This window comes from Podarcis liolepis (genome assembly GCF_965112155.1).
Source record: "Podarcis liolepis genome assembly, chromosome: 8".
NCBI lineage: Eukaryota > Metazoa > Chordata > Lepidosauria > Squamata > Lacertidae > Podarcis > Podarcis liolepis.
In genome coordinates, this window is record NC_139560.1 from 43,415,492 (window position 1) to 43,428,559 (window position 13,068).

Consider the following 13,068-nt stretch of genomic DNA (forward strand, 5'->3'; position numbering starts at 1 on the left):
AGAATAAACAAAACAAAACATGTAACTTCCAATGCTATTTTTCTTTTTAAAAAGAGGTGCCGGAACTCACCATGAATGCCTTTCTTTTTCTCTTATAATGGCAATGGTGCCCACCTGAGTGGTGCCAGAACTGAGTTCTGGTGAGTTCTGGCCAAAAAAGAGCCCTGGAAAGTTCGAGGATGAAAGGTTGAGCACTGCGGGTTCTTTCCTTGCACAAGAAGCACAAGAATCATTCCCCATTCCCCAGAAGATGAAAGATGCTCACCCTCCATTTTCTTGTGTTACAGAAGCAGCACAAAAACAGAAGTACAGCTCGCTCCTGCTTCTTGTTTCAGCACTTGCAACATGAAGAAAGCATTCAGAGTTGCATGCTCAAAGCAGCCATAGGTAAGCAACTCCTATGCTTTGAGATTTTCTTTATTCCAAAAAGCTCAGAACTCAGAACAAGAAAATAGCAAAAGCAATTCCATTGCAACAATTTTAAGACTGAAGCAGGAAGAAAATTCAGTGTGCGTGTGCGTGTGGGTGTGTTATACACACACACACACACTAAAAAAATACATTGTGCAATTTCATCTTGCTTCAGTCATCATTAACCTTACAAGGTCTTTTATGCAAAATCTCCAATTTCAGTGGTGCAGAACTCAAGGGCCACATTCCTTTCTGGGCAACCTTCCAGAGGCCACGATCCAGTAGTGGTTGGGGCCAGAGGCAAAAATGGACAAAGCATGAATTTCCCCTTTGTACTGAAGGCAAATTTCTTCATGCCCTAACATCCATCTCTATCCTCAATCCAGTTGAGCAAGAAGCATTATCTGAGTTTGAACCAAGCAACAGCACCCAAAGAGGATGCAAATCAGGGCTTTGTGAGTGGTTTGGGTTGGGAAAATGTAGCTTGGAGTGAATCCCAAGAGCACAGAGAGGCCTGGAGACCTGCATTTGATCCCTGATCTATACAAATCTTGAAGGAGATACTGGAAGTTAAAGAATCAGTGGTCATCATCCCCCCCCCCCATGAGATCCTTTCATGCATTGAATTTAAACTGTATTGCAATTTAACTGGCACCCAGCTCTGACATTATAACCTCTCTATAGTGCAAAACAAACAACGAAAACCTTGTTTGAGCTTCTCAGGGACAACAGGAAAAACACAGGCTTAGGGTTAGGGTTCTGCTGGGGAAAGCATCCTGTTAATGGCATCCCACTAAGAGGATGGTCTAGCCAGCAAAAGCATTTTTAGTTTATCTCCCCATCTTCCAGCGGCCCTTTTGACCCTTGAAAATCTGCCTTTAAGGATTGGGAGACCCTCCTGAATAGTATGAGACATGTAGGGGAAAGGGGACAGACCACCAGAAATGTTCCCCTACCCTCTAACGTGTACTCCAGCTAGAGATCCCAGTTTCCTCAATTAATGAAAGAAGTCCTTCCATTTCTGGAGGGCTAATTAGGATCCAAGGCACAAGTATCTAACATGGTTCTGAGAGCTTTGGAGATGATCTGTGAACCTTACTTTCCATCCCACAGTGTACCAGAACCAGAAGTCGGAAGAGCAGAATGAACGCCACTGATGTTTTTCCTTTCACTCACTGAAGCATCCATTTTACAGTCTTTGAACACTGGTGAAGAGGGTGAATACTTTTCATCTATTATTACTTCATGTGTTAATCAACTATGCACAACACTTCTGGTCTGAAAATATGCTGTTTACAATAAATATGCTGAAGCTGATACAATCCATTAGAAAAGAGGCATGTGGCAGGAAAAAATTGATAAAGTTGACACACATACTAAGAAACAATCAAACACACATACAAACATACAAACATACAAACACACAAACATACATTCCTGGCCTTCAGGAGTTATGCCAGGATGAATCCATCATTGTTTTCTTCACCTAATGTGCCATCTGGCTGGTTTTGAATTAGGTGTTAGCCACTAGGATATTTCCTTCTGAATTCATGGCAAGCAAATTGCTTTCAGAGTGGCTTGTGTGGTTTAATCCATAAATCATTCAAATCATTAACATTAACATACATATAAATGGCAGCTGAATCAATCATACAAATTCAGGAGAGGACAAAAAGTCAACTCTACCTACAACCTTTTATAACACCTGGGCCAATCAAAGTGGCTTCAGCTGGCACCAGAAGGTTCAGCATCAGGTGATTCTCCCTCAGGAGAATGTTCCAAGGACAGAGTGCCAACACTGAGAAGGACTTCACCATCTGCTTCAGTTCTGAAGTCTGGGGTGAGGACATAGAAGAAGACCTCTAGTAAAGATCTTAATGAAGTTAGGTTAATGCAGGAGGGTACTCAGATCCCAAAGGTGGGCGTAGGGGAACTCAGGCCTGGGACCCAAATGTGGCCCTTCAGGCATTTCTGTCTGGCCCTCAGTGCTCTTCCCAGGCCACACCCCTTTCCCCTGGCTGTGCTCCAGGCAGTCCTTGAGCATTTTTGCTGGAATGTGTCCTTGAATTGTGACAATGCCTCTTACTTGCCTGAATGTATGTGTGTTGATGTATCTGTTTTTTGCATGAGCGGAATGCAGCCTTCTGTACATACAGTTGCAACTATTGTTCAGCCCCCGTTTCCCCCTGGCCTCGCCCACCACTTGCATTCTGCCCCCTAGAAGGTTGCGCTTTGTATTGCACTGGATAGATATCCAGCTATTCCAAAAGTGGTTCATTATGCTCCCTGTGATCAACCCCAGTCAAGCAGCAGGAACTGGAGTTTCTGAGAAGTCTCTAAAGAAAGTCATACATACAACATACATACAACAAATGAGTTACTACTACAGTATGGACAACTGTGACCATTCTCTTTCTGTCCAGGAGATGACAGAACTTGTCACCTGCCTTAACTAGTGAAAGGTGCTTTGCATTGTGAATGACAAAAGCCTCCAAAGAAGTAAGAGTATCCCAAAGTTGCAAACCTGATCCTTTTAGGACGGGCGGATCTTTGTCCAGAAAAGGCTGAAGTGCTCCCCAAACCGCCATCCATTCAGACAAATCACCTACCAACAAAGACAGGAATTCATTGTAGTAATCAGACAATTCTGCTTGCCTGAGGGAATAATCTACTGTCTTCGCTCCCCATGCCAGGGGCACCAACTCCTAGAAGCACTGCTCTTTTGCCCCCAATATTTTTTGAGAGACAGCCCTCCCCCCATGTTCTGAACAATCAAGGATGGAGGAAGCTGAGTGTGGAGAAGAAGCAGGAGAAAAGCAGCCCTGGCCAGGGGTGGCGGTTTGGGGAGCGCAAGAGAGGAGGAGCCACCAGCCATTGAAGCTGTGCTGCTGCTGCATTTGGCTCCGCCCTCTGGCTCCTCCTGATGTCCTGACATCACACACATGTCATTGCTGCCACCCACCCCCCACAATCTTTGGTGCAAGTTGGCTTCTCTACCTCATGCCCTGTCCTGGGTAAAGCCCTATAGTGGTAGTGGAAGTCCTTCCCTGGATTTCCACTGACAGGGCACATTACTTGAATCCTGCCCTAAAACTCCATTATGCCTGGGCTTAACTTATGTTTATTGGCCCTAATCACATCCCTCATCACATCATATCCAGGCAATAAATTAGCACTGCCTTACCTGACGGTGCTGTGGGTTAAACCACAGAGCCTAGGACTTGCCGATCAGAAGGTCGGCCGTTCAAATCCCCGCGACGGGGTGAGCTCCTATTGCTCGGTCCCTGCTCCTGCCAACCAAGGAGTTTGAAAGCACATGAAAGTGCAAGTAGATAAATAGGGAAGGTAAACGGCGCTGCTCTGGTTCACCAGAAGCAGCTTAGTCATGCTGGCCACATGACCCGGAAGCTGTACGCCGGCTCCCTCAGCCAATAAAGTGAGATGAGCGCCGCAACCCCACAGTCGGTCACAACTGGACCTAATGGTCAGGGGTCCCTTTACCCTTTACCTTTACCTGACTTTGATGAAAAGGAAAAATAGAGTTGTTTATCATCTGTGTATTGATTGATGACTCCTCACTCAAATCTCTGGATGACCCCACTCAACTATTTCATTTAAATATTAAACAAAGCAGAGCCCTGGAACACACATGTGCCATAACTGGCACGAGGCAGACTCATAGTCCTCTTCTAAAACAGCTGCTGAGATTGGAGAGGAACCTCTGGAATATGGTGATCCCAACTCTCATCCCTGGCATGTCTATAAGGACCCCATGAATTATGGAACTGAAGCTGCTGGTTTCTTGCTGTGTGTCCTTTTCCTTGCTCTCCTTGCAGTCTTTGCACAGCTATCGCATCTCAGATATCTAAGTCAATCATTGTCACTTGCCCTTCTTTGTGTAGTTGATGCCGAGAAATCAAATTTTACGATTATTTCTATGTGTGCCATTGGAAACCTTGTCTATGCACTTTGTGGTTACCTGTGGTTATGAATTTAATTCATTCCAGAGGTCCGTTCTTAACCTGAAACTGTTCTTAATTAGAGGTGTGCTTTCGCTAATGGGGCCTCTTGCTGCCGCTGCGCCACCAGCACACAATTTCCGTTCTCATCCTGGGGCAAAGTTCTCAACTCGAGGTAACTCTTCCAGGTCAGTGGAGTTTGTAACCTGAAGTGTTTGTAACCTGAGGCATTACCACCTCAGCGTAACCTGAGGAGGTACCACTGTAAAATGTCCATTCATAACGCTTATCACTAAAGTTACCTCAAAAGCAGCAGAGGTTTGTGGCCCCTAGAGTCCAAGAAAGTTTGCTTTATGCCACAAGCCTCTTTCTCATATTTTTTTTGTATGTGTGTGTTTTGCTGCTACAGCTTAAAATGGATTAACAACTTCTCTTGAAGTTGTTACTTGTAGAGTTAAATTGCTTTAAGAGTGTTAACTTTAATTTATCATTCCAAAGGTGAGATTAAGCCTGTTTATTAAAGGATTACACAATATAAAAGCTTTTTTGTGGGATTGTAGGTTGCAAAAGGCCATTAGGATTGTGACTGTGTAGGTGGTCTACAATTATATGGTATTCAGACACGACTAGCTGTCGGAAGAAGAGCTGCTACAGCTGTCTGGCTCCTACCAGGAGCATAAAGCTGCAACCGCCAATACCTTAAAAATAAGCATGTTGTCCCAAATAGGCTTAACCATAATCACCTGTGGGAGACTATGGGATATGCAATGCTTACATGAAATGGAATCCCATCATTGAGTACTCCAAGGGTTAAGAAGAAGATCCAATTGCTATAAAGTTTTTAAAACTTAAATGCCACTCTTTATACACTCACAACTGTATTAGCTTTGTCAGCTACTCCAATAAAGAGGAAGTGGTTAGACAATTACATCCACATTTTAGAAGAACCTGGCCAAGGTATACAACTTTTTTAAAAAAACAACAACAACAAAACCTCTCTCCCTCTTTCTTTCTTTCTTTCTTTCTTTCTTTCTTTCTTTCTTTCTTTCTCCTCTTCACTTTGTGTTTCCATGAAAAGCAGGGTGTGCATTATAAGAGGCATCAGCTATTCTACCTTCTCTTTCTGTTGGCAACTGAATATTAGAGTGGAGCAATTGTCACTTTTTGGAGGAGCCCAGGGTAACCGAACCATCTGCTTCTAATGGCTAGACACAATGGGATCCCTAAAATGTGAGCAGAGTATTAATAAACTTATAAGAATAAGTTAATGAAGTGTAAAAACTTACTAATGGCAAAATGATAGAGATCTTTTGCTACAGAAGCATAAAAACGGGGGAGGGGTGCACTCAGTCTATTGGCTTCAAGCCTAATTATGTGAGAAAACTTTCAATTACGTGAGAATTATGTGAGAAAAGTCCAGGAAATTTGGCTTCAACATGCAGGAATCTTTTATGCCATATAATATATATGCAAGTCATACATCTGTAAACATACATGTATGAGATGCACGTATGATGTAGCATCCATTACACTGTGCTTGTGGCACAGGAAAAGGGATAAGCCCCCTGCCCTATAGATTCCCCCAGTTGCCAAATGCATGAGGTAGTTCCAGATTATATAGCATTTAAGAGCAAATGTACCTTCACACTGTCTGCATACTGGGGTCATTCCGGAAGTGATGGAGATGGTGCATCACCAAGAGACAAATGACAAGAGAATATTTTTCCTTTGTTCAGTGAAGTGGTAAAATTGGTACTTGGATAATACTGAACAGGGCCAAAGTTCTGTTAGGAAAATCTCTGTATTTAAAAGGACTGGAAACCACTACCATAATTCACCAGAGGTGCTAAGTTGTTAAACTTCAAAACTTTATTTGAAGTGCCCATAAAACAATGCATGCTTCTAGCTTCCTATAAAATGGCACAAACTGGACAATCTTTGTAAGAATAAAATTATTTAAAAGGGCACAGAAATAACACTTTGTATTGTGGCTGTTTCAAAGTTCCGCCCTGAGGTAAGTAAGTACATAGCAAAGTCATTTCCCTGCCTTCTGTCACATGAATGCACTTAGGCAAGGATTATGATCCAGGTCTCCAACAAAACGCAGACATGAGTTACAGTTCTAATGTACAGTCAATCATTCATACAGCAGAGCGCTGCAATGCAATCACCTTTCACCATTAAGAAAAACAATTGCAAAGTGATCAGTTAGCATTAAAAAAAATGACTTATGTCACCTATTTTTTAAAGAATCATGCTATTGTTCTCCCAATTTAGTTGCTTTAGTTGTTCAATCTATGATTTTTTTGTGATTTTCTTCTCTGCTATAAAACTTGACATCCTACAGCTCCTAGTAAACAAAAAGGCCCCTAGCAAACATAAAATGAATGAACTGTTTAAATAAATGTTCAAATCTGGGGGAATGAAACTGGATATGGTTTGTCATCAGGCTCCAAATGGATTTCAGAATGGGAACATTACAAAACTTTAGCTAGTAGCACTAATGCTTTAATGAAACACACACACAACCAATACGAATAATTTCAATTTCCCTGTGGCGGTTTTTTTGTGTTTTTTTAATCTTGCCTATAGTAACTTCCATGTTTGCAATAATTCAAAATTCTAGCATGTCCTCATTCAGTGTGATAGATTGGTTTTGCCATCATCCAAATGCAATGAGACAGGAAAACATCGCCATTGTACTTTGCTTAATCTTGGGTTTGCAAGACCTATAACTCAGACCTTCTGGCCCCACTTTGTCCCAGTAGGGAAGGAAGAAGCTTTTTCCACCTAAGGATTGCATTCTTTTCTGGGCAACTTTCGGGGGGGGGTACATGTTGGGCAGGGCCAGAGACAAAAGCGGGCAGAGCAACAAATGTAAACTTTACATTTGTACAGTAGGTAGAGGTGTATTATTAAGAATGGCGTGCGAGAGGTGGGGATGCTTAATTTTGGTGTTGCACAAGGTGTTACTGAAATTTGAGACCCCAAGGTCCACCGTAGCAGTAGTCTACTTTATACACAGCCTCATACCTCTCCACACTCCATCTAGACAAACAAGAGGCACTCTCAGATTTCAAGGACCCATTCCAGCAAGACAAAAACAGGGCCAGGGATAGGTGTGGCCCAGGGAGAGTTTCAAAGGCCAGATGCAGAGGCCTGGAGGGCCACATATAAGGTTTCCCATCCCTGTAGTAATTGTTTAATTATTTTCTGATGCTGTGCACACATGCAGTCGTGCGCTAGTAGAACACTCATAAGTTGATGCCTGTACTTAGACTGGTACTGCTTGCAGAGTTGACTCTACTTTTCTCCTTGGCAAGTCATAAATTCCAGGAAAAGATGCAGTACTATTTCCTTTGTGAGCAGGGGCTGCCGAAAGCTGCTATTGTGGATGCTTATCATCCAGAAAATAGGAATGTGCAATAATGAAGTCATACATTCTCCTTTTAGATTTACGAAGCTAACATCACACGCAATCACCACTCTTCTTTTTCTAAATAAAATGACGGAGAGGTCTGTTTGTACTTGCATAGAACTTCCCAGATCCATTCCCCATCATTTTTAAGAACCGGGGACAGCTGTGAATTGACAGAATTCACCTTCTATTATAAGTAATTCAATATGTCTCTAATGTTTTACTTACGGCAGCATATCTTCAGTACTTCTCATTGAGGTGACACATCTCCTGATGACGAAAAGCAGGGAGGCAAAAGCGCAGAGACTTGGCTGAACTTTACATATCAGCTTCTCTGAAAACATCAGTTCAAAGATGCTTCATTAAGTGGGTTAATTCATATAACATTGATTCACTTGTCGATATAGCCTAGCTAAGGAGTATTATTCTTTCTGAAGCTGCCTCCAAAGAATCTGCCTGACTTTGACGTTTTAGATGGTGGCAGGTGGGACATTTTCAATAATGTACATTGTTCAAAAGTAGTTTCTAATGTCAGTGCAAGTGTCTATTCAAACAGAGGATAAGGTGGCCTCCACATCAGCTGGACATTTTTACAGTGCTTACTGTGAAGTAGTTTTGTAAATTGCCTAGGCCAGGTGTATAGGCTGGTTCAGTCTTCATGGACACTTGTGGACCTGCAAGGTCCAGCATGGGCACCTTATATGTATGGTTGGATTATTGAAACCAGAAATCCCAAAAGTACAACGTAATACATAAGTAAACTCCAAAATCAAATGTCCAATCTCTAGCCTCAGAATATATGGCAATAGATTAATTTTAAATAAGTTGTTTTGACCGCAGTAAATGCAATAAAAGCAAGTGAACATAATTAATTTTGGGAGGTGGGAAGAAAATTTATTATTATTATTATTATTATTATTATTATTATTATTATTATTATTATTATATTGTTTGTACCCCACCCATCAGGCTGGGTTTCCCCAGCCACTCTGGGTGGCTTCCAGCAAAATCTAAAAAATAATAAAATGTCAGACATTAAAAACTTCCCTGAACAAGTCATTTCTCATTGTCTGTGATACGAATTGTTTTCCCCCTCCATTCCCCTCCCCACTCAGAAATTAAATATGCAATTAGTAGCTGTCATTAACACCATAAATACAGAGGACTGACATGATTATACTGCAGTAATGTCTGTAATTTTGTTCAATAGACCTTCCTCTCTCTTTTTGAAGTGAAGGAACTGTGTTCACCATGTGATTCCCTTAATAAAGGATTTATGGGGAGGTGGCTTAGCTGCAAATTATGAAAAACCTACACCTGCAGCATTAGCATGCCAGCTATCTATCCTCCTGGCAAAGAGAAGTGGGTGCAAGCTCAGAGAACTTTCACTCATATTATTCTTGAAACACAGATCGGTTCTGTAAAATGCTCCATATTTGCCATTGGCCTGACAGAGGCATTGGTTGTTTTTTCTCTACAGCCCTCCTAGGTCTTTTGGCACATAAGCTGCATGTGGCTGTGCCAGTTGCTAAGCCTCCGGTGTGGTGCTTTTGTGCTTTGCTTTGCTCTCTGTGTGTATGTGTGTGTGACTAGCCACGCTACTTAGCATTACAAAACGAATGCCCTTTGTGCCAAAGTTGAAGGAAGAGATATGCAGGATTCAGGCAATGTGATGCACATTTGAAAATGGATTTCTGGAGCAAAAGCCTTGCAACGATGCTCAGCCCTGCCTCTTTCGCAGACACCTGCCCTCGCCAACAAAAGCCTCTATTACTACCTTCATTGTGCCGGTAATAAAGAACTCAAGCAACCATACCCTTCAGGGCTGGACTTCTCATCACTTCTCTTGAACTCAACCTTAGCATTCAGCCATGGCATGTGAAGTTAATTACTCTGGGCACTGGGGCTCTAAACAGAAGAATGACCCTATTTGCAGCTCCATGTAATGTGTGCCATGCTACAGTGAACTCTTTCACTGCCTACACATTGCACACTCAGTGACTCTGAATGGAGCAATAATTCTGGCACTCTAGAGGAAACCTTGACTGTCATCTAATTTTCACAGGGACACTTGTCTTCCCGGGTATCCATTCAATGGATGCTGCTGACACCACTCCATATTCAGTCACTGTCACCCTTCCAGCTCAAAAAGCATCAGCATTCAGAGGTTGCGACTTTCAAGAAATGCATTCTCCCAGCAGCTTGCAAGCATGACTCGGCAACTGCAGCCCCCAGTGCAGCAGGCTAGAGTCAGGAAATCTTTGACAACTCACTGGTGCTTGAGCACAACAATCCAGAGTCTGTCAAGACTTTCCTAGAGAGTCACCATTCTGACAAATCAGCACAGCATGCTACATGCACAACCAATTCCTCCTTGGTGCTATAAGTTGTGTGGCATGGAAGCTGTCCCTCCATATGGCGAGACATACATCTGGAGCAACCTTCATGCAGAGAAGCTACCACACACAGAAGAAGTCAATTGTGGTGTCCACCTCTTTTGCTTTTCTCCAAGCAATTGAGATTCTTCGTGGTTTTAACAGTTTATCTCCTATGTTTTCTTCCTCACCATGGAACTCTGAAGGTTTGTTTCAAGTAAAAGAATGGTAAAGGTAAAGAACCCCATGACAGTTAAGTCCAGACAAAAGTGACTATGGGGTTGCGGTGCTCATCTCGCTTTCAGACTGAGGTAGCCGGCGTTTGTTTGCAGACAGTTTTCCAGATCACGTGGCCAGAATGACTAAACCACTTCTAGCACAACAGAACACCGTGATGGAAACCAGAGTGCACGGAAATGCCGTTTACCTTCCCGCCACAGCGATACCTATTTATCTACTTGCACTGGTGTGCTTTCAAACTGCTAGGTTGGCAGAAGCTGGGACAGAGCAATGGAGCTCACCCTGCCACAGGGATTCAAATCGTCAACCTTCCAGTCGGCAAACCCAAGAGGCTCAGTGGTTTAGACCACAGCGCCACCCACGTCCCTACATTTCAAGTAACACATGCTTATTTGAATAAGGTGGAATAGGACAGCTGTACTAGTTCTTAGCCAGTTAAGGGGTGTTTTGCACACTGTAGCCATATGTATGAACACCATATGACCCCCAAATTAGAAATGTCTATGGATGACCACCTCATGATGTATTTTAATTGATTGTCTGATTTTATGTTAATGTGTTATACATTTGATGTTAGCCGCTCTGAGCCCGGCTTCAGCTGGGGAGGGCGGGATATAAATAAAAATTATTATTATTATGAGAAGAGAAGACTCTCTGGAAAAAACTCTGATGTTGGGTAAGATTGAGGGCATAAGGAGAAGGGGATGGCAGAGGATGAGATGGTTGGACAGTGTTCTCCAAGCTACCAACATGAGTTTGACCAAACTGCGGGAGGCAGTGGAAGACAGGAGTGCCTGGCGTGCTCTGGTCCATGGGGTCACAAAGACTTGGACACAACTAATTAACTAAACAACAATGGATGTTTAAGCTAGGCCTCCATTGCTCAATATTCAGTCCATTGGATTACTATGGTTTATTGTACCACCTTCAACAGTACAACTGTGCTGAAAGAGTGGCACTTGCAGCCCTGAACAACTTAGGACCAGGTTACCTCAGGAGAAACACTCTTAATAGTGGTAGATGCTCCTGACATTCATAGCATGTCTACAAAAATCAGGACATTCGGTCTGGTGGCACCTGCCTTTTGGACTGCATTCCCACTGAACATCCAGCAGGCACCAATGCTATTTGCTTTCAGGCACCTGTTTAAAACTCAACTGTTCAGACAGCTAATCGACCTATGTGTGGTGTATTGAGTTGATTTAGTGATTTGTGATGTATTTTATATTAGTTTTGTCATGGTTTTGTTTTATTTTTTGTTCATGATGATCTTGCACTACCCCCCCCCTTTAACGCTGGTCTTAATTAAAATTAAATAAATAATGAGTTTAGGGAATAAAATTTTCATCCAGTTAATTCCATCTCAGTGAAGGTTGTTGTTGAGTGAGACATGAGACAATCTTTTCAAAACAAAACCTCTTTTAATCAATGATTCTAGGAGTTGAACAAACCAATGCAGTTTGAAAGCAAACAAGTTTTTTCCTTTATAACCTTGAGAATTGTCCCCACATATTCCTGTTAAGTATTCACAAGTATACATAATCCTGCCAAGATTCACTCTCTCTCTGTGTGTGTGTGTGTGTGCGCGCGCGCACACACACACACACACACACACACACATGCATAGCACTTTTCTGAAGCTTTCACAGCTCTGAAAAGTAACTGTCAATTTCTCTGAAAAACACCATCACAGAGAAAGCCCTACATTTTTTTGAAAGCTCTCAGAGCTACTTGTTTCCCTGCACACTCTTTAAGCAAAAAATTGTGAGGCTCAAAACAAACAACCATGAAGGTGACTCTTGTAGAAAAGTCCAGTAGGTGAGATCTGCGATATTTTGGCTTGAAAGGACAGTTTAATGCAATAAACTTTCATCTCACCCAGACTAAACACCAAATTTACCTGATACCATTGGCTAAGCTCCTGGCATGTTTATGCATAGTGAAATTTAGTAAATATGAAACATGGGATTAGGGGCTATCGATACTATTTAGCATTTCAGAAAGAAAGAAAAAACCTTCAAGACTTGCAAGCAAAAGTGCCATTGATTATTTCACTGCCCCACCTAATAATAATAATAATAATAGTAATAATTTATTTATACCCCGCCCATCTGGCTGGGTTTCCTCAGCCACTTCCATCAAAATATTTAAAATATGATAAAACATCAGACATTAAAAACTTCAGTAAACAGGGCTGCCTTCAGATGTCTTCTAAAAGTCAGATAGTTGTTCATTTCCTTGACATCTGGTGGGAAGCCGTTCCACAGGGCGGGCACCACAACCGAGAAGGCCCTCTGCCTGGTTCCCTGCAACCTCACTTCTCACAGTGAAGGAACCGTCAGAAGGCCCTTGGAGCTGGATAATGGGGGTGGAGATGCTCCTTCAGGTATACTGGGTTGAGACCGTTTAGGGCTTTAAAAGTCAGTACCAACGCTTTGAATTGTGCTCGGAAATGTACTTGGAGCCATTGTAGGTCTTTCAAGACTGGTGTTATGTGGTCTTGGCGGCTGCTCCCATTCACCAGTATAGCTGCTGCATTATGGATTAGTTATAGTTTCTTGGTCACCTTCAAAGGTACCCCATGTAGAGCACATTGCCGTAGTCCAAGCAGGAGATAACCAGAGCATGCACCACTCTTGTGAGACAGTCTGCGGACAGGGAGGGT

General features: G+C 42.5%; 1 long non-coding RNA gene across 1 annotated transcript; it reads left to right on the forward strand.

Annotated features, from left to right (window-relative positions):
• Positions 1-272: 272 nt before the first annotated feature.
• Positions 273-1,811, forward strand: LOC310713537. The gene is made up of 3 exons (XR_014529319.1): positions 273-387; positions 798-873; positions 1,533-1,811. It is a non-coding gene; the product is annotated as an uncharacterized lncRNA (long non-coding RNA).
• The last annotated feature ends 11,257 nt before the right edge of the window (positions 1,812-13,068 follow it).